This window comes from Oncorhynchus nerka, linkage group LG7, assembly GCF_034236695.1.
Source record: "Oncorhynchus nerka isolate Pitt River linkage group LG7, Oner_Uvic_2.0, whole genome shotgun sequence".
NCBI classification, from domain to species: Eukaryota; Metazoa; Chordata; class Actinopteri; order Salmoniformes; family Salmonidae; genus Oncorhynchus; species Oncorhynchus nerka.
The window spans coordinates 60955584-60974877 of record NC_088402.1 but is presented as its reverse complement, the minus strand read 5'-3'; the positions used below and the strand labels follow the sequence as shown (position 1 = coordinate 60974877).

The 19294-nt window shown below is 41.4% G+C and overlaps 1 protein-coding gene across 1 annotated transcript in view; it reads left to right on the top strand.

Annotated features, from left to right (window-relative positions):
* Window positions 1-11973: 11973 nt before the first annotated feature.
* LOC115132109 (forkhead box protein J3-like) overlaps window positions 11974-19294 on the top strand; it is a 101832-nt gene continuing 94511 nt past the window's right edge. Inside the window, exon 1 of the mRNA XM_029664364.2 lies at window positions 11974-12224. The gene's annotated coding sequence lies outside the window, so the exon portion shown is untranslated. The remainder of the gene's footprint in view (window positions 12225-19294) is intronic.

Here is a 19294-nt window from a genome sequence, read left to right as displayed (position 1 = left end):
TGCACACAGAAGCAAACACACACAGTCAGACACACACACACACACACACACACACACACACACACACACACACACACACACACACACACACACACACACACACACAAGCACACAGACACACACACGCGTGCGAACACACACACACAGATTTAGTACCCATTCAACCTAATCAGTGAAAATGATGTACAGTACATTAGAGTTAACTGGTCAAATGAATGGCTACCTTACAAAATGCCAGTGAAAGAAAGAAACCATTTGGCCTGCCAACTGACTCTGGAGGTAATCTGAAATACTGAACGGCTGGTGGCAATAGCTTTCTTATCATCTGTAGTATACTGTACATTGTACACATACAGTGTACTCGCTGAGCAGTACCTATTATGACAGCGCCCACACTCATCAAACTCATTTCTGCTTTTCTGATATAATTTATATTTGTCACATTTGAAACATGCATTGCAAGCTAACTATACAAGGAAATGTATATACTGATGTGACGTCTTGTTATAATACAGTTCAAATCTTAGACCTATAACTAAAGGTGATATACTGGGAAGGGACATTTGTATGTGAACAAGTGGGAGATTAGTCTGAAGCAGGGTTTCCCAAGCTGGGTCCATAACGTTGAGGATGCTGCCCTCTTGTGGAAATACAAGATACCCAAAGAAAGCAGAATGTATTTATCATGTCAAGGAAGGAAAGTGCAGTCATCACCTTAAAAAAGAAGATTAAGAATTAATTTCATATGGCGCTAAGAATACGACTTTCTTTAGCTTCTTTCACAAAAACACTGCTAGGGCCTTAGAATATCTTAGCATATGAGGCTGTATGGACATGTACATTTGCCTACATATACACACTAAGAAAAGAGGGTTCCTCAAGGGTTATTTAGGAAGGGTGATGGTAGAATAGTAGAATATACAAAGTGCAATTTTGAAATTTGGTTGAGCATCACCAATTTTTCTCTTGTTATGTCAGCATCGCGGCCTCATAGACTAGACGTACATATAAATCCACAACACTCAAATTAGTATGATATGTTATGTTTGGTGTGGTTAGTTGGGGTGTGGGGTGTATAACGTGAACGTCTAGGAACTGAAAGGTTGCAAGTTCAAATCTCATGAAGGACATCTTTAGCATTTTAGCTAATTAGCAAGTTTTCAACTACTTACAACAATTGAGCTACTTTGCAACTACTTAGCATGTTAGCTAACCCAAACCTTAACCCTTTTAGTTAACCCTTCCCCTAACCTTAACCCTTTAACCTAACTTCTAAACTTAACCTTAACCCTAACCCTAACCCCTAGCCTAGCTAACGTTAGCCAGCTAGCTAACGTTAGACACCTAGCCACCTAGCTAGATTTCATAACATACCATATGTTGTGCAAATTCATAACATATGTAACATATTGTACTTTTTGCAAATTCATAACATAAAATACAATATGTACTTTGTATCATATCATACGAAATGGGTGATTAATTAATTCATGCCACAAATGAATTCATGCCTTTCGAAAAGTAACATATCACACTAAATGGAGTGTCACGGATTCACGTACAGAATAACACAAAATGCTCTGAGACCAGGTTGTTCAGCAGGACAGTTGCTTACCAAGTAGACATTGAATGTTCCTGAGTTGCCTAGTTACAATTTTGACTAAGTCATTATGTTTTTATAAGTTATACTAATCCAGAATCAATGGGTATATGTCATTCATTTTAAAGGATGTATCAGATTTATAGATTTTATTGGCGACAGCAATTCTTCCTGGTGTCCGACACGTGACGAAAAAACAATACAGACAAAAAGACTACAATATACATACATTTTAAAACATGAACATAGACATTACAGATTTACACACATATATACATTACTACATATACATATGCCTTAACTAGGTTAAATGTGTTAGATAGGGGAGAGGCGTGTTTTGAGGTGTTGTTTTATTTGTTTTTTAAAGCTACAGTGAGCTCAAAGTATTGGGACAGTGACAAACATTTTGTTGTTCTGGCTCAGTACTCCAGCACTTTGGATTTTGAAATAATACAATGACTATGTATTTAAAGTGCAGACTGTTAGCTTTAATTTGAGGGTATTTTCATCCGTTTCGGGTGAACCGTGTAGAAATGACAGCACTTTTTGTACATGGTCCCCCATTTTAGGGGGCCAAAAATATTCACTTATATGTGTATTAAAGTAGTCAAAAGTGTACTATTGTTCCCATATTTCTAGCACTACAAACAGCATTTGCTGTCACTTCTACAGTAAATAGGAATTTTATGTTTGGATAATCCTGAATGAATCGTGAATAAGGATGAGTGGGAAAGTTACAGAAACACACGAGACAGGGGGACGGGGACAGGGGAAGGGGACGGGGGACGGGGGATGGGGGACGGGGACGAGGGACGGGGAAGGGGGACGGGGACGGGGGACAGGGGACAGGGGACGGGGAAGGGGGACGGGGGACGGGGGACGGGGGAAGGGGTATGATTTCTTTGCCTCTGTAACATTTTTTAACCCTTATCGTAGATATATATAATATGGAGAGAAAACAACTAAGCAGGAAAATAACATTGTTCGGCTAAGGCTTTCAGTGTAATTGCACAACAAGCCTCCGTACATTTGTAACAGGTAATACTCCTCCCATTGCAACCATATACGGTCCAGAGGCTTTGCAACTTAATATTTCCCCCTAACAATGAGTGAATTATCAACCAGTATATCTCATCCTGTGCACAGTTGTCACATATTGTTGCCTTATATTTAATTCTAAAAAGGGATTAAATGGGATTTATTTTCTATTTATCTACACAACCCACTGCATATTTACAAACTAAAAGAACAATTATTTACAAACTGAGAAGTGTTCGGGAACAGATATGTTGTTTTCAACTCTTGAGAACCATTTTGTAATGTTATTTTTCGCTGCAAAATAACCTATGATGTCTAGCATGTAATTCTGTAATTCAGTTAAATTGTACACTGAACAAAAATAGAAACGCAACATGTGAAGTCTAGGTCCCATGTTTCATGATCTGAAATAAAAGATCCCAGAAATGTCCTATATAATTTATCTTAAATGTTGTGTCAAATTTGTTTACATTCCTGTTAGTGAGCATTTCTCCTTTGCCAAGATAATCCATCCACCTGACAGGTGTGGCATATCAAGAAGCTGATTAAACAGCATGATCATTACACAGGTGCACCTTGTGCTGGGGGCAATATAAGGCTAATCTAAAATGTGCAGTTTTGTCCCACAACACAATTACACAGGTGTCTCAAGTTTTGAGGGAGTGTTTTGAGGGAGCTGACTGCAGGAATGTCCACCAGAGAATGTAATGTTCATTTCTCTACCATAAGCCTCCTCCAATAGCATTTTAGAGAATTTGGCAGTACGTCCAACCGGCCCCACAACTGCAGACCACATGTATGGCGTCGTCTGGGCGAGCAGTTTGCTGATGTCATCATTGTGAACAGAGTGCCCCATGGTGGTGGTGGGGTTATGATATGGGCAAGCATAAGCTACGGACAACGAACACAATTGCATTTTATCGATGTCAATTTGAATGCACAGAGATACCGTGACTAGGTCCTAAGGCCCATTGTCGTATGATAATGCACGGCCCCATGTAGCAAGGACCTTCGCACAATTCCTGGAAGCTGAAAATGGCCCAGTTCATCCATGGCCTGCAAATTCACCAGACGTCCCCCATTGAGTATGTTTGGGATGCTCTGGATCAACATGTAAGACAGCGTCTTCCAGTTCCTACCAATATCCAGTAACTTTGCACAGCCATTGAAGAGGAACGGAACAACATTCCACAGGCCAGAATCAACTGCCTGATCAACTCTATGCAAAGGAAATGTGTCTCGCTGCATGAGGCAAAAGGTGGTCACACCAGATACTGACGGGTTTTCTGATCCAAGCCCCTACCTTGTTTTTAACAGATGCATATCTGTGCTCCCAGTTATTTGTGTTCCCAGTCAATTATGGCTCCCGAGTGGCGCATCGGTCTAAGGCACTGCATCTCAGTGCTGGTGGCGTCACTACAGACCCTGGTTGTATCACAACCGGCCGTGATCGGGAGTCCCATAGGGCCGCGCACAATTGACCAAGCCTTGTCCGGGTTAGGGGAGTGTTTGGCCTTAACTGACTTGCCTAGTTAAATAAATAAAAATGTAAATCCAGAGATTAGGGCCTAATTCATGTATTACATGTCTGATTTCCTTGAAATCACATGTGAAATGTCACAAGTTGCGTTTATATTTAAGTTCAGTATAGTAATAGCCTAAACACAATCCAGTTCACTGCTTCAAGCCAAGCCCCCTCCATGTCCACCCCTTTCTCCTCTCTCCCTACCGGTGAAATCTCATACCTGTGCCAAATCAGACCAATCAAACATTTAAACAACTAGCGTATGTGTTCCATAGCAAGCTTATTTAGCTGTGCTAATGGGTCGAGTAAATGAATTAGCTTTTTTGTAAAAACTATGTTGATTTCACAGATTAAAAAATAACTAAAAAGAACGATATGAACCGTTACTTTTTGGGGGTTTTAACCAGTTAATTTTCTGCTTAGAACACTAGAACACACAAAAAAAATAAGGGTTCTGGAAAATAATTTCGATTCCAACCACAGGTGCCAACCATGGCTCAGCCTCCACTTTGAAATTCTGGGGAAAAATTGAAGTTTCTCTCTCCTCCAGAGGAGGCAATATTGTGAGAAAATTGATACAGAGAGAGGCATTTTGGATCTAAACTGTTTTTGGCTGCAAATAGTTAGATTTTTTCATTTCCAAGCCCCTCAGTTGAGCACCTAACAAGCTTTCTTTTCAACTTACTGCATTTGTCATGGTTGTACACGGTATAATAGGCAAATATATCTACCTAAAGTATCTTAATATCAGCAGATATTATGTAGGCTACAGTAAATGTATTAAACATGGCATCTTCCTTTGTCATTAGAGGGATCGGTGGAGAGTATGGACAGTCTCATGATTGTGCTGCTGGAGAAGTTGGGAAGAGTGCCACAGGAAACACCATCCTGGGAAGAGAGGTGTTTACGGTGGATGTCGGTGATGGATGAGTCACCAGTGTGTGTCATAAGGGGATGTCTTAAGTCAATGGGAGACACATTACTGTGATTAACATTCCAGGGCTGTTTGACACAGACATTGACAATGTGGAGTTCAGGAAAGAGATCTCTATGGCTGCCACAGGCCCCACATCTTCCTCCTGGTCCTAACTGTGGGAGCATGCTTCACTCAAGAGGAGAGAACAGCTGTTAAGATAATCAAGAACATGTTGTAATACTGTTGTACTATTCACTAGAGGAGATGACCTGGAAGGAAAGAGCAACAGCATACAAACATTTGTTGAAAAAGCAGAACGCCACATAAGGTAAATAACTCAGAAATGTGGGAACAGATACGGTTAATTTAACAACAATTACAAAATCACTCTCAGATCAGGAAAGGGAGGAAGAGAGAATACTGAAGGAAAGGGAGGAAGAAAGAACAAGAGAAGGAAGAGTTGAAGGTCAAACAAGAGGAAGAAAATGCAAATATGAAGAGAATCAAAAAATATCCGATTTCATTTATGACCCAGATGCAGACAGTGTCAAAAGAAACAAAAGTTTATTGCTAGTACAGAGGCAGGCAAACGACAGGTCAAGGTAGGGTGCAAAAGGTCCAGAACGGCAGGCAGTCTCAGGGGCAGGGCAGGCAAGGGTCAATAATCCAGTGAGGTGGGGCAAGTTATTGAACAGCAGGCAGGCTCAGGTTCAGGCAGAACAGTCAAAACCGGGAAGGACTAGAAAACAGGCGCAAGAACAGACAGGAGCAGGGGAACAAACGCTGGTAGGTTTCACGAAACAAAAGGAACTGGCAACAGACAAACAGAGAACACAGGTATAAATACACAAGGGATAATGAGGAAGATGGGCGACACCTGGAGTGGGGTGGTGACACGCACAAAGACAGGTGAAACAGATCAGGGTGTGACAAAAAAGAAATACGTGAAAAAAAGAAAGCTTCTCTTGAGAGGAAGACTAAGACAGAAGCAAGAAACCAAGCTGTAAATGAATTTAGTGCAAAATTAGAGTAAGAATTTGCAAAAGCTGGAGCGCAGGGGTATAAGGATGCCCAATCTAAACTATTATTAGTTGGACAAATGGTGGGATTCACTTATGGTGCTCCGGTAGCAGCTGTCGAGGAGCTGAGCAAGCAGATTTTTAGAAAAAGAACAACAACAAAATCTGACTTGCATGCATAAGATACTAAAATTATGGATAGGATATGCGATATTTGAGTCTCTCTCTCTCACTAATTGATTGTACAATTGCCACAGATATTATTTCAACTTGTGTGATATGGGGGTTGGAGACAGAGAGACATTCATTTTTTTATAAACAATGGCAACACTGCCATGTTGATCTGTGCCTTGATGTTAGAAAACCAAATTAGTGTCTGACTTTCTTCTGTCGCAGTTGCACCTCCCCCGACATCACTCCTCGACTTTCGTCTACAGTCGGTTGCTTGAGCCTTGAGCGCCCAATGCCTCTGAGGGTAAACATTATTTCTACTCAGAGACAATCAAATCCAAATGAATGCCACCGTTCCCATTCAAACTCGAAATCCAAATCGGAAGTTCGCCAGACTTCCAATAGTCGAGTGTACGAGACGAGAATTGCGGAGGCTGGCTACACAAGATAGACAAATCAGTTTGCATCCACCATCCATCCATTTTGACTCAAAAAAGGGAAATAAGAAATACAAATATCAAGAGTCAAGCTGATAGGAGCCATGAAGATTCCTCTGAGGAAGAACTTTAAGCCAGTTGAGTCAAATGAAAGAAATCTGAACAAGAGAAACAGCAGACTGTGAAAAGCAACACATCTCTAAATAAGATGTTGCAATTTGTCACATGTACTGACATATAATCAGTGGTGGAAAAAGTACTCAATTGTCAAACTTTAGTAAAAGTAAAGATACTTTGGGATTTTGGCAGAGGCCCTTTATCTAAATGGTATCCACGAGTTTGTCTGAGGAAGTAGATTAAGGGCCTCATTTCCAAAATCCTGAAGTATCCCTTTAATACAAAATGACTCAAGTAAAAGTGAGAGCCGCCCAGTAAAATACTACTTGAGTAAAAGTCTAAAAGTATCTGGTTTTAAATGTACTTAAGTACAGTGGTGGAAAAAGTACTCAATTGTCATACTTGAGTAAAAGTTAAATGTAAATGCTAGTCTTACTTCAAGCAAACCAGACGGTGTGATTCTCTTGTTTTCTATTATTTACGGACAGCCATTGGCACAGTCCAACACTCAGACATAATTTACAAACAGTATTTGTGTTTAGTGAGTCTGCCAAACCTGCCGAATATCTGGTGTTCCTATTTCAAACGGTTTTCATAATTGTATAATTAAAAAATAATTATCATTTATTTTAAACCCGCTGAAAATCTGGTGTTTCTATGTCAAACGGTTTTGTCAAACTTGAATATATCTGGCATGGTACAGGTGTCTTCTGTACTTTCAGCCCATAACCATGTGTGTGAGGTGTATACTGTACTTTTGTTTCAAAGTAGATTTGTTGAAGACTACCATGATGCACTCTGTGTGACCCTGATTTAGCCCGCTGCACTTAAAGGTTAATAATGTTGTTGGCAACAATATTTAACATTCAATATGATATCAATATGAGCCAGGCATATCGTGACTTCGGTTTATCCTTCCTGCTAACACACACTATTATGTCAACAACAAAAAAAAAAAACACCTGGCTGTTCCCGCATGCACAAAACCCTCTCAAGGGGCTCTCAGTTTAGAGAGCAGAGCAGGGAGAGAACGAAAGGAGATGTGCTGCACTGCAACCATGCACACCGCCAAGACACCCTCTATTTCCTCCCTCTTTGATCCCTCTCAGTAACGTATTGAACAAAGCTCTGTTAAAAGTCTACAGAAAAGATTTAGATGGTTATACACTCAGGCAGAGAGGACCTGACCTCTAAAAAACAAGGTGGCAAAGATCCATGTTTAATACACTTATAATGCATTTTGTATGTGGGGTGTTAAAACAAAGAGAATGAAAAGACAACAGATACTATTCATTTTCTATGGTCGTGTTTGCCTAATGTTATTCCAGTATGGTTTGCTGAAAATGTTCATGAATCAAGAAAATCTAAACTAACAAGTAAATTATTGAGCAATTTACTCTTTTAGATTTTTTTTTTGGGGGGTTGCCATAATATTCATCTCTCTCCCAGTAATACTGAGAACTTTGACTCACAGTTGAAATGTTGATGTGCAGTAACAATTAACTATGTTTATAATCAGCCATGGGTAAGTCAGAGGTCAAGATTGCCCAATCCTGAATGAGTAGGATTGCTTGGCTGTCTCCTTGACTGAATATCCCTGTTTTCCTGATACTAACTGTTACCTGGTCTGGGTACCAGTTTATTTCACAACTACATGGAGTGGCATGTTAGCGAAACAGAACGGTACACAGGCCAGCTTTAAGCCTGTAGTCATAGCCCCAGGAATGAACCTCATTACTGTATACAGACATGTAAGCAGAAATACATATGGGCTATACTCTTTGCAAATTATGTTATTATAAGGGCACAAGGCGAGACCCAAATGCAGACACAGGAGGCATATGGTAGAACTCCAATATTTATTATAACAAAGGGAGTAGGAAAAGGCAGGTTGGGGACAGGCAAGAGTTCACAAACCAGTCCAAACAGTACCAGACGATAGGCAGTCTCGAGGTCAGGCCAGGCAGGGGTCAGAAACCAGATCTGAGTCCAAAAACAGTACAAGGGGATAGGCAGGCTGGTAGTCAGAACAGGCAGAGTGGTCAGGCAAGTGGGTTCGGAGTCAGGACAGGCAAGAGTCGAAACCAGGAGCACTAGAAACAAACAGAGACTGGGAAAAATAGGAGCAAGGAAATACGCTGGTTGACTTGGGAAACAAGACGAACTGGCACAGAGAGACAGGGATATATACACCGGAGATAATAAGCGACACCTGGAGGGGGTGGAAAAAATCACAAGGACAGGTGAACCAGATCATGGTGTGACAGTTACAGTGCCCCTAAAACTCAACTCTTGACCTCAAAGCCAGTTCCACTGTGTTTAAAAAAAAATGTTCCCCCTTTAATCAGCTATGGATTTAAACCTGGGACACCAGGTGGGTGCAATTAATTATCAGGTAGAACAGAAAACCAGCAGACTCCGGACCTCATACGATGAGAGTTGAATACCCCTGTTATAATGGATGGCATGAAAATAAAGAAAATGAAGATGGATATTCTAGGGAGCTTAACTTCATTGCTTGGCATGAACAACCAGGAACACAGTTATTCTTCTACAGTATCCGTAGTTATACACCACACTTGCAGGAACCGACTATTTGTGAATTATTTGCATTGACCCCCCCCCCCCCCCCCCTTTTCATGCTGCAGCTACTCACTGTTTATTATCTATTATCTATACATAGTCCCTTCACCCCTAACTACATATACATATTACCTCAATTACCTCGACTAACCTGTACCCCTGCACATTGACTCGGTACCGGTACCCCCTGTATATAGCCTCATTATCGTTATTTTATTGTTGCTCTTTTATTTTTTACTTTAGTTTATTTTAGTAAATCTTTGTATTTATTTTTCTTAAATCTGCATGGTTGGTTAAGGGCTTGTAAGTAAGCATTTCACGGTAAGGTAACCTGTTGTATTAGGTGCATGTAACAGATACAATTTGATTTGATTTTAAATGGTATTTACGCTGTAATTACATAGGTCTGTTACTGACATCTACAGGCCCAAGATGGTAAGGCAGGACAAGCAAGTATCTCTATGGCAGTTCATGTTGAAGTCTGCATATATCACAGACAATCTGAGTCAGTCGCCACATTTTAAATGTGCTCCGACAATCTCCAAAGACACACACACACTCACACACACACACACACACACACACACACACACACACACACACACACACACACACACACACACACACACACACACACACACACACACACACACACACACACACACACACACACACAGACTTGTATAACTAACCTTGTGGGGACACACAATTCAGTCCCATTCAAAACCACTAAACCTAACTCTATTTCTTACCCTAAGCCTAACATTAACCCCCAAAAATAACCTTAAACCTAACCCTGCTCCTAACCCTAAAACTAACCCTAGCTCCTAGCTCCTAACCCTAACCCTAAACCACCTAGAAATAGCATTTGACCTTGTGGGGATGAACAAAATTGGTTTGTTTACTATTCTTGTAGGGATTTCTGGTCTCCACAAGTATAGTTAAACATGTCTACACACACACAGCCTGACTGACTGACCGCCTAACTGACTGACTGACAGCCTGAACTGGCCTGACTGACAGCTTGAACTGGTACTCAGAACCAACCATCTGTCAAGGTCGAAATCAAACTGTCCACCATTTACATCTTCACATACCTGTCAGCTTCCAGAGGTAGGCCCATTGTGGTTTACGGAACTTGAGGTTTGGTCTCTAAGGGCCACAGAGAATGACACAGGAGCAGAGGAGGCATCAAAGCCAGGAGGATGGAGGAGGAGTGAAGCTGCACAGAGGACTGAACCTTCTCTCTGTAACTGAAGGTGGGAGTGAGAAGGTGAAGGCAGGTGGTGAAATGGTGGAACCACAATGTCCCTCACATAGGGAAACCCCTGAACCCACTATGCCACGTTTTGACCTGAAGGTCTTCATCAGGCTGAATACCTGCTCTCAGTCCCGCCACAGGAGGTCCCCAGGCCGGGATTGGAGTCCCCCCATCATCCTGATCATACACAGGGTAGGATTCTGTTATGATTGCCAGTGTAGCCAATGTATTAAAATGATATTAAAATGCTTCACAGATTTATAAACTATCTATAAATATGTCTTAACATGACCTTGCCCAAAGAAATACACATAGCATCATACATTTTTTATTTTTTACCTTTATTTAACCAGGCAAGTCAGTTAAAAACACATTCTTATTTTCAATGACGGCCTGGGAACAGTGAGTTAACTGCCTGTTCAGGGGCAGAAAAACAGATTTGTACCTTGTCAGCTCGGGGGTTGAACTCACAACCTTCCGGTTACTAGTCCAACACTCTAACCACTAGGCTATCGCCTTGCCCGTCCACCACTGAGCCAGCTCCTTTACCAAAGGGAGAGGGATAGCAGGATAACAAGAGCAGCCACCAGAGGGGACTCTTGTTGGATAAATCTGACACACAATTCATTCTCACCATCCAGCATCAGTTTCCTAATCACTGAAGGACTATAAACCATAACTCACCATCTACTGTATATATATATGTCTCCCTGCCTGATCGTATCTTGTGATATACTGTATGTCCTGTGATGTAGGCTATCGGAAGTGATGTGTATGCAAATTTCCCTATGGGACAAATATTTCTAATTTCCTTCCTTTTTCCCCTTCCTTCCTTCCTTCCTTCCTTCCTTTCTCCCTTCCCTTCTTGCTTAATTTCTTGCTTAATTTCTTCCTTCATTCATTCATTGTACCACCAACTACTGAAACACTCTGCCTACATAAATAATAGGCTGTTCTAACTATGCCAATTTTAAACACAAACTGAAGACATGCCTGAAAGCAAATCAACACTGTAATGATGACTAGTTTGATCCATGCATCATTTTTAGAATCTGTCTAATTTAACATGTCCAGTGGCTATATATGTAAATTAGATTCCTAGAAGAAGAAAAAATAACAGTTTATTATTATTATTAGCAAGTCGTTGTTGGCGATAACTAATTACCCACGAAAAGTTAATTAAATATGTAACACGGGAACTAGTTATGTAGATTTTAAATATGTTGCCAGACTGTGGTGCATGGATTTGTCTTCAACGTGCTCCGGCTGGCATTGGAAGTAGTTCCGGTGGTTTAGCAAGAGAACGGAGTCAGGAGACGCGGCGGGATCCTGTTGTTGGAGAAGCAAACGCGAATAGCGGGATGAGGAAGTCTCCAATTCATGGCACATATTGACCACAGAACCGGTCAATGTGACACGAGTATTGCATGGGGCATGCAACTTCAGTGACAGCCCTAGAAGGTGAAGAAGCTCAGTCCTCGGAGGAAATGTTCAAGTGCAGCGCTGGAACCGCTGAACCTCTGTAAAATTTTAACCGGTTCATAACCATCCACCCGGGTAAGTAAACTGAAAAATTGGGGAATGTCTGTAAGCAAGGCCGGTGAGAAAATAGCTCACATAGGCAAATACATTTAATTGAGCTTTGGGGTTGCGTTGCGTACAGGCCTTGACAGGTTTTGTCTCCCTGTCATGCATATAGACAGCCCATGTTTTTTGAGGATAGCTTTGAATTAAACTTCCACAAGTTTTTTTTCCAGGGTGATCCTGGGTCGTGCTTATCTGATTGATTGTGTTGTTTAATTGCCTTGCAAGGAGCAGAATGACTTTGACATTGAATTTGGAAATTGATCGAAACTGTTGCGCAAACATTCTGACATGTATGCATCAATGCATGCACTATAGGCTACTTTTTAGACATGCCTGAACTTCTGAAGTGGTGACAAATGGTAAGGTCCAAAATAAAAAATCATCAGAAATTGACTGCATAAAATAAATAATTATAATTCAAATGCTGAGCTATTTTGTTTGCAAAAAAATGGGAAATTATATTATTTTATATTTTTATTTTTCTCTCAAAAATGTAGGGGTAAAATGATTGACACCCCTGTTTTCAATACATTTCAATATGAATATCTTTTTTTCAATACCTTTCAATACCTCACAATGTTTTATGAGTTGGAAAACACATGGGGAGGGATTTTAGACCATTCCTAGATACAGAATCTTTCTAGATCCTTGACATCCTTCATCTGGGTTTATGGACTGCCCTGTTTGATTCAAACCACGGTATTTCAATGGGTTTCAAGCCCGTAGATTGTAGGAATAATCTGGCTGTAATTAATTGGTATATACAGGCAGACACATTGGAGTGTAAATGTTCCTTACAAGCCAGAATATTTAATGAAAATACATTTAAACTTACTCCAAAAAAAGGTCTGTGTGGTTCGTCCTTCAGACGCTCAAAATTGAAGACAAAATATCCACAGAAAAGTATTGTTTACCCGACTTTTTAGAGAGCCGGTAGGTATACGGTTCTGTCAGCTTGTATTTCCGGTTTGTATTTTCAATCTACTGACGCCTGCTTTGTGGTGTAAACACTTGCACAATATGTAAATCATAAACAATAACTGAGCATAACCAAACCATAGACCAAATGTTGCTCGCATTCAGCTGGCAGTGGCAAACCTACAGGCACTCTAAAAAGTCTGGTAAACAGTACTTTCCTGTGGATATTTTCTCTCAAATGTTGAGCGGCTGAAACTGCACAGACAACCAGCAGAGTAAATTTCAATGTAATTGTATTAAACATTCTTGCTTGTAAGGAAAATGTACAAAATGTTGCACTCCAATGTGTCAGGCTGTATATACCAATTAGTTGTGTATGACAGCGTGATTAATCAGACAAGTCCAGAGACTGAGATGGCCATGGCAAAATTTTGATTTTTTTTTGGCCAATTAAACCATTTTCTATGTGGATTTTGATGTGTTATTGTCTTGCTGTTTCAGCCTTTTGGCAGATGCAACCATGTTTTTGACTAAAATATCCTGGTCACTGGCCTACACACAATATCCTATACTGTCAAAGTTTAATTGTGTTTTCAGAACGTTTTGAAAAATTTATAAAAAAGGAAAATGAAAAGTATTAATCCCCTTTTTTATGGCAAGCGTAAATAAGTTCAGGAGTAAAAATGTCCTTAAGAAGTCGCATAATATGTTTCATGGACTCACTCTGTGTGCAATAATAGTGTTTAACATGATTTTTGAATGACTACCTCATCTCTGTACCCTACACATACAATTATCAGTAAGGTCCCTCAGTCGAGCAGTAAATTTCAAACACAGATTCAACCACAAAGACCAGTGAGGTTTCCCGATGCCTCGCAAAGAAGGGCACCTATAGTTAGTTAGGTAAAAAAAGAAGCAGATATTGAATATCTCTTTGAACATGGTGAAGTTAAAAATTACACTTGGGATGTTAGGTCAGTAAACCCAGTCACTACAACGATACAGGCGTCCTTCCTAACTGAGTTGCCGGGAGGGAGGTAAACGCTGAAGGATTTCACCATGAGGCCAGTGGTGACTTTAAAACAGAGTTTAATGGCTGTGATAAGAGAAAACGGAGGATTGATCAACAACATTGTAGTTACTACACAATACTAACCTAAATGACAGAGTGAAAAGAAGGAAGCCTGTAAAATAAATAAAATAAAACATATTCCAAAACATGCATCCTGTTTGAAATAAGGCACTCAAGTAAAACTGCAAAGAATACAGTAAAGAAATTAACTTTTTGTCCTGAATACAAAGCGTTATGTTTAGGGCAAATCCAACACAATACATCACTCTTCATATTTTCAAGCATGGTGGTGGCTGCATCATGTTATGTGTATGCTTGTCATCGGCAAGGACTAGGGAGTTTTTTATTTGGATAAAAATAAACGGAATAGGGCTAAGCACAGGAAAACTCCAAGAGGAAAACCTGGTTCAGTCTGCTTTCCAACAGACACTGGTAGACAAATTCACCTTTCAGCAGAACAATAACCTAAAACACAAGGACAAATAAACACTGGAGTTGCTTACCAAGATGACATTGAATGTTCCTGTGTGACCTAGATACAGTCTGACTTAAATTGGCTTGAAAATCTATGCCTGTCTAGCAATGATCAACAACCAACTTGACAGAGCTTGAAGAATTAAAAAAATAATAATGTGCAAATATTGTGCAATCCAGGTGTGGAAAGCTCTTAGACTTACCCAGAAATAATCACAGCTGTAATCGCTGCCAAAGGTGATTATAGCATGTATTGAATACTTATGTAAATGAGATATTTCTGTATTTCATTTTCAATACATTTGAAAACATTTATAAAAAAAACGTTTTCACTTTGTCATTATGGGACATTGTGTGTAGATGGGTGAAGAAAAAAATAGAATTCAGAGTAACACAAAAGGTTGTATGAATACTTTCTGAAAGCACTGTATGTTGATTTTGTGCATAGAGCACACTTCTGACAAAACATAATTTTCTGCTATGTTGAAACTAGCATACGGAACAACTCTCTGCAAAATGTCTCCTTTCCAGTCTGAAAACATTGCCGAACATATCACGTATATCACGTATCACCAAAGGACATGTGGGGGGAGGGTTCTTGAAAAAACTATTTTTGCAATATCAAATTCTCCAGACCTCAAAGGAAGGCATGACAGCGATGTGATTTTGGAGGTATGGCAACAGGAGACTACTTATTGTGAAGTGGAAATGTTTAGGATAAACAACGGCTCAGCAGCAAAGTGGTAGGTCACACAAGCTCACAGAACTGGACCGCCAAGTGCTGAAGTGTGTAGCGCGTAAAAATCGTCTGTCCTCGGGTGCAACACTTAGTATCGAGTTCCAACCTGCCTCTAGAAGTAACGTCAGCATAAGAACTGTTCGTTGGGAGCTTCATGAAATGGGTTTTTATGGCCGAGCAGCCGCACACAAGCCTGACATCATCATGCGCAATGCCAAGAGTTGGCTGGAGTGGTGTATGGACTCTGCAGCATTAATTGCCAATGGACTCTGCAGCAGTGGAAATGCGTTCTTTGGAGTGATGAATCATGCTTCACCATCTAGCAGTCCTGTGGACGAATCAAACAATGAAATTCTAGATGATTCTGTGCTAAAGGTCGGCCGATTAATCGGAATTTAAAGTTTTCATAACAATCGGAAATCGGTATTTTTGGACACCGATTTGGCCGATTAAAAAAAATACATATATATATAATTTTTTACACCTTTTTTTAACTAGGAAAGTCAGTTAAGAACACATTCTTATTTTCAATGACGGCCTAGGAACAGTGGGTTAACTGCCTTGTTCAGGGGCAGAATGACAGATTTTTACCTTGTCAGCTCGGGGATTCAATCTTGCAACCTTACAGTTAACTAGTTCAACACTCTAACCACCTGCTTTATATTGCACTCCACGAGGAGCCTGCCTGTTACGCGAATGCAGTAAGAAGCTAAGGTAAGTTGCTAGCTAGCATTAAACTTATCTTATAAAAAACAGTCAATCAATCTTAATCACTAGTTAACTACACATGGTTGATGATATTACTAGTTTATCTAGCGTGTCCTGCGTTGCATATAATCGATGCGGTGCGGAAAAAGGACTGTCGTTGCTCCGACGTGTACCTAACCATAAACACCAATGCCTTTCTTAAAATCAATACACAGAAGTATATATTTTTAAACATGCATATTTAGCTCAAAGAAATCCAGGGTAGAAGGCAATATTAACCAGGTGAAATTGTGTCACTTCTCTTGCGTTCATTGCACGCAGAGTCAGGGTATATGCGATAATAATAAACGTTTTGTTTTCGAAATGATAGTTTCCGGGTTCGACCATATTAATGACCAAAGGCTCTTATTTCTGTGTGTTATAATTAAGTCTATGATTTGATAGAGCAGTCTGACTGAGCGATGGTAGGCAGCAGCAGGCTCGTAAGCATTCATTCAAACAGCACTTTCGTGCGTTTTGCCAGCAGCTCTTAGTAATGCTTCAAGCACTGCGCTGTATATGACTTCAAGCCTATGATGACTCCCAAGATTAGGCTGGTGTAACCGATGTGAAATGGCTAGCTAGTTAGCAGTGTGCGCGCTAATAGCGTTTCAAACGTAACTCGCTCTGAGACTTGGAGTAGTTGTTCCCCTTGCTCTGCAAGGGACGCAGATAGCCTGGTTAGCCAATGTGGTGGGTGGGACACAATGCAGATAGCCTGGTTAGCCAATGTGCGGGAGCACTGGTTGGTTGGTACAATTGAGGTAGTATGTACATGAATGTATAGTTAAAGTGACCATGCATATATTATAAACAGAGAGTAATCGCAGCGTAAAAAGAGGGGCACACAATGCAAATAGTCCGTGTAGCCATTTGATTACCTTATGGCTTGGGGTAAAAACTGTTGAGAAGCCTTTTTGTCCTAGACTTGGCAGTCCGGTACCGCTTGCCATGCGGACGTAGAGAGAACAGTCTATGACTGGGGTGGCTGGGGTCTTTAACAATTTTTAGGGCCTTCCTCTGACACCGCCTGGTATAGAGGTCCTGGATGGCAAGCAGCTTAGCCCCAGTGATGTACTGGGTCGTACGCACTACCCTCTGTAGTGCCTTGCGGTCAGAGGCCGAGCAATTGCCGTACCAGGCAGTGATGCAACCAGATGCTCTCGATGTTGTAGAACCTTTTGAGGATCTCAGGACCCATGCCAAATCTTTTTCTTTTCCTGAGGGGGAATAGGCTTTGTCGTGCCCTCTTCACGACTGTCTTGGTCCAATTTTAGTTTGTTGTTGATGTGGACACCAAGGAACTTGAAGCTCTCAACCTGCTCCACTACAGCCCCGCCGATGAGAATGGGGGCGTGCTTGGTCTTCCTTTTCCTGTAGTCCACGATCATCTCCTTAGTCTTGGTTACGCTGAGGGATAGGTTGTTATTCTGGCACCACCCGGCCAGGTCTCTGACCTCCCTATAGGCTGTCTCGTCGTTGTCGGTGAACAGATCTACCACTGTGGTGTCGTCTGCAACCTTTAAATTATTTATTTTTACCCCTTTTTTCTCCCCAATTTCGTGATATCCAATTGGTAGTCGTTAGTCTTGTCTCATCGCTGCAACTCCCATACGGACTCGGGAGAGGCGAAGAAGGTCGAGAGCCATGCGTCCTCCGAAACACAACCCAACCTAGCCGCACTGCTTCTTGACACAACGCACATCCAAACCAGAAGCCAGCCGCACCAATGTGTTGGAGGAAACACCGTACACCTGGCGACCTGGTCAGCATGCACTGCGCCCGGCCTGCCACAGGAGTCGCTATTGCGCAATGAGACAAGGATATCCCTGCTAACCCGGACGAAGCTGTGCCAATTGTGCCGGGACCTCCCGGTCGCGGCCGGCTGCGACAGAGCCTGGGCTCAAACCCAGAATCTCTGGTGGCACAGCCACGTGTCACTGGGCAAGTCGTGGCTGTGCTTCCCTTTGTAGTCTGTAATAGTTGCAAGCCCTGCCACATAAGACAAGCGTCGGAGCCAGTGTAGTATGATTCAATCTTAGCCCTGTATTGACGCTTTGCCTGTTTGTTGGTTCAGGATTTCCTGTAAGCTTCCCGGTTAGAGTCCCGCACCTTGAAAGCGGCAGCTCTACCCTTTAGCTCAGTGCCGATGTTGCCTGTAATCCATGGTTTCTGGTTGGGGTATGTACGTACAGTCACTGTGGGGGGGACGTCCTCGATGCACTTATTGATAAAGTCAGTGACTGATGTGGTGTACTCCTCAATGCCATCGGAAAAATCCCGGAACATGTTCCAGTCTGTGATAGCAAAACAGTCCTGTAGTTTAGCACCTGCTTCATCTGACCACTTTTTTATAGACCGAGTCACTGGTGCTTCCTACTTTAATTTGAGCTTGTAAGCAGGAATCAGGAGGATAGCGTTGTGGTAGGATTTACCAAATGGACGGCGAGGGAGAGCTTTGTACGCGTCTCTGTGTGTGGAGTACAGGTGATCTAGATTTTTTTCCCTTGGGTTGCACATTTAACATGTTGATGGAAATTTGGTAGAACTTATTTAAGTTTCCCTGCATTAGTCTCCGGCCACTAGGAGCGCCACTTCTGGGTGAGTGGTTTCCTGTTTGCTTATTTCCTCTGTACAAACAATAGCACGCAAGTATAAACACCAAGGGACCGCGCTGCCGTCATACCGCTCAGGAAGAAGACGCGTTCTGTCTCCTAGAGATGAACGTACTTTGGTGCAAAAAGTGCAAATCAATCCCAGAACAGCAAGAAAGGACGTTGTGAAGATGCTGGAGGAAATCGGTAGAAAAGTATCTATATCCATAGTAAATTGAGTCCTATATCGACATAACCTGAAAGGCCTCTCAGCAAGGAAGAAGCCACTGCTCCAAAAGTGCCATAAAAAAAAGCTAGACTACGGTTTGCAACTGCACATGGGTACATAGATTGTACTTTTTGTAGAAATGTCCTCTGGTCTGATGAAACATAAATGGAACTATTTGGCCATAATGACTATCGTTATGTTTGGAGGAAAAAGGGGAAGGCTTGCAAGCCGAAGAACACCATCCCAACCGTGAAGCACGGGGGTGGC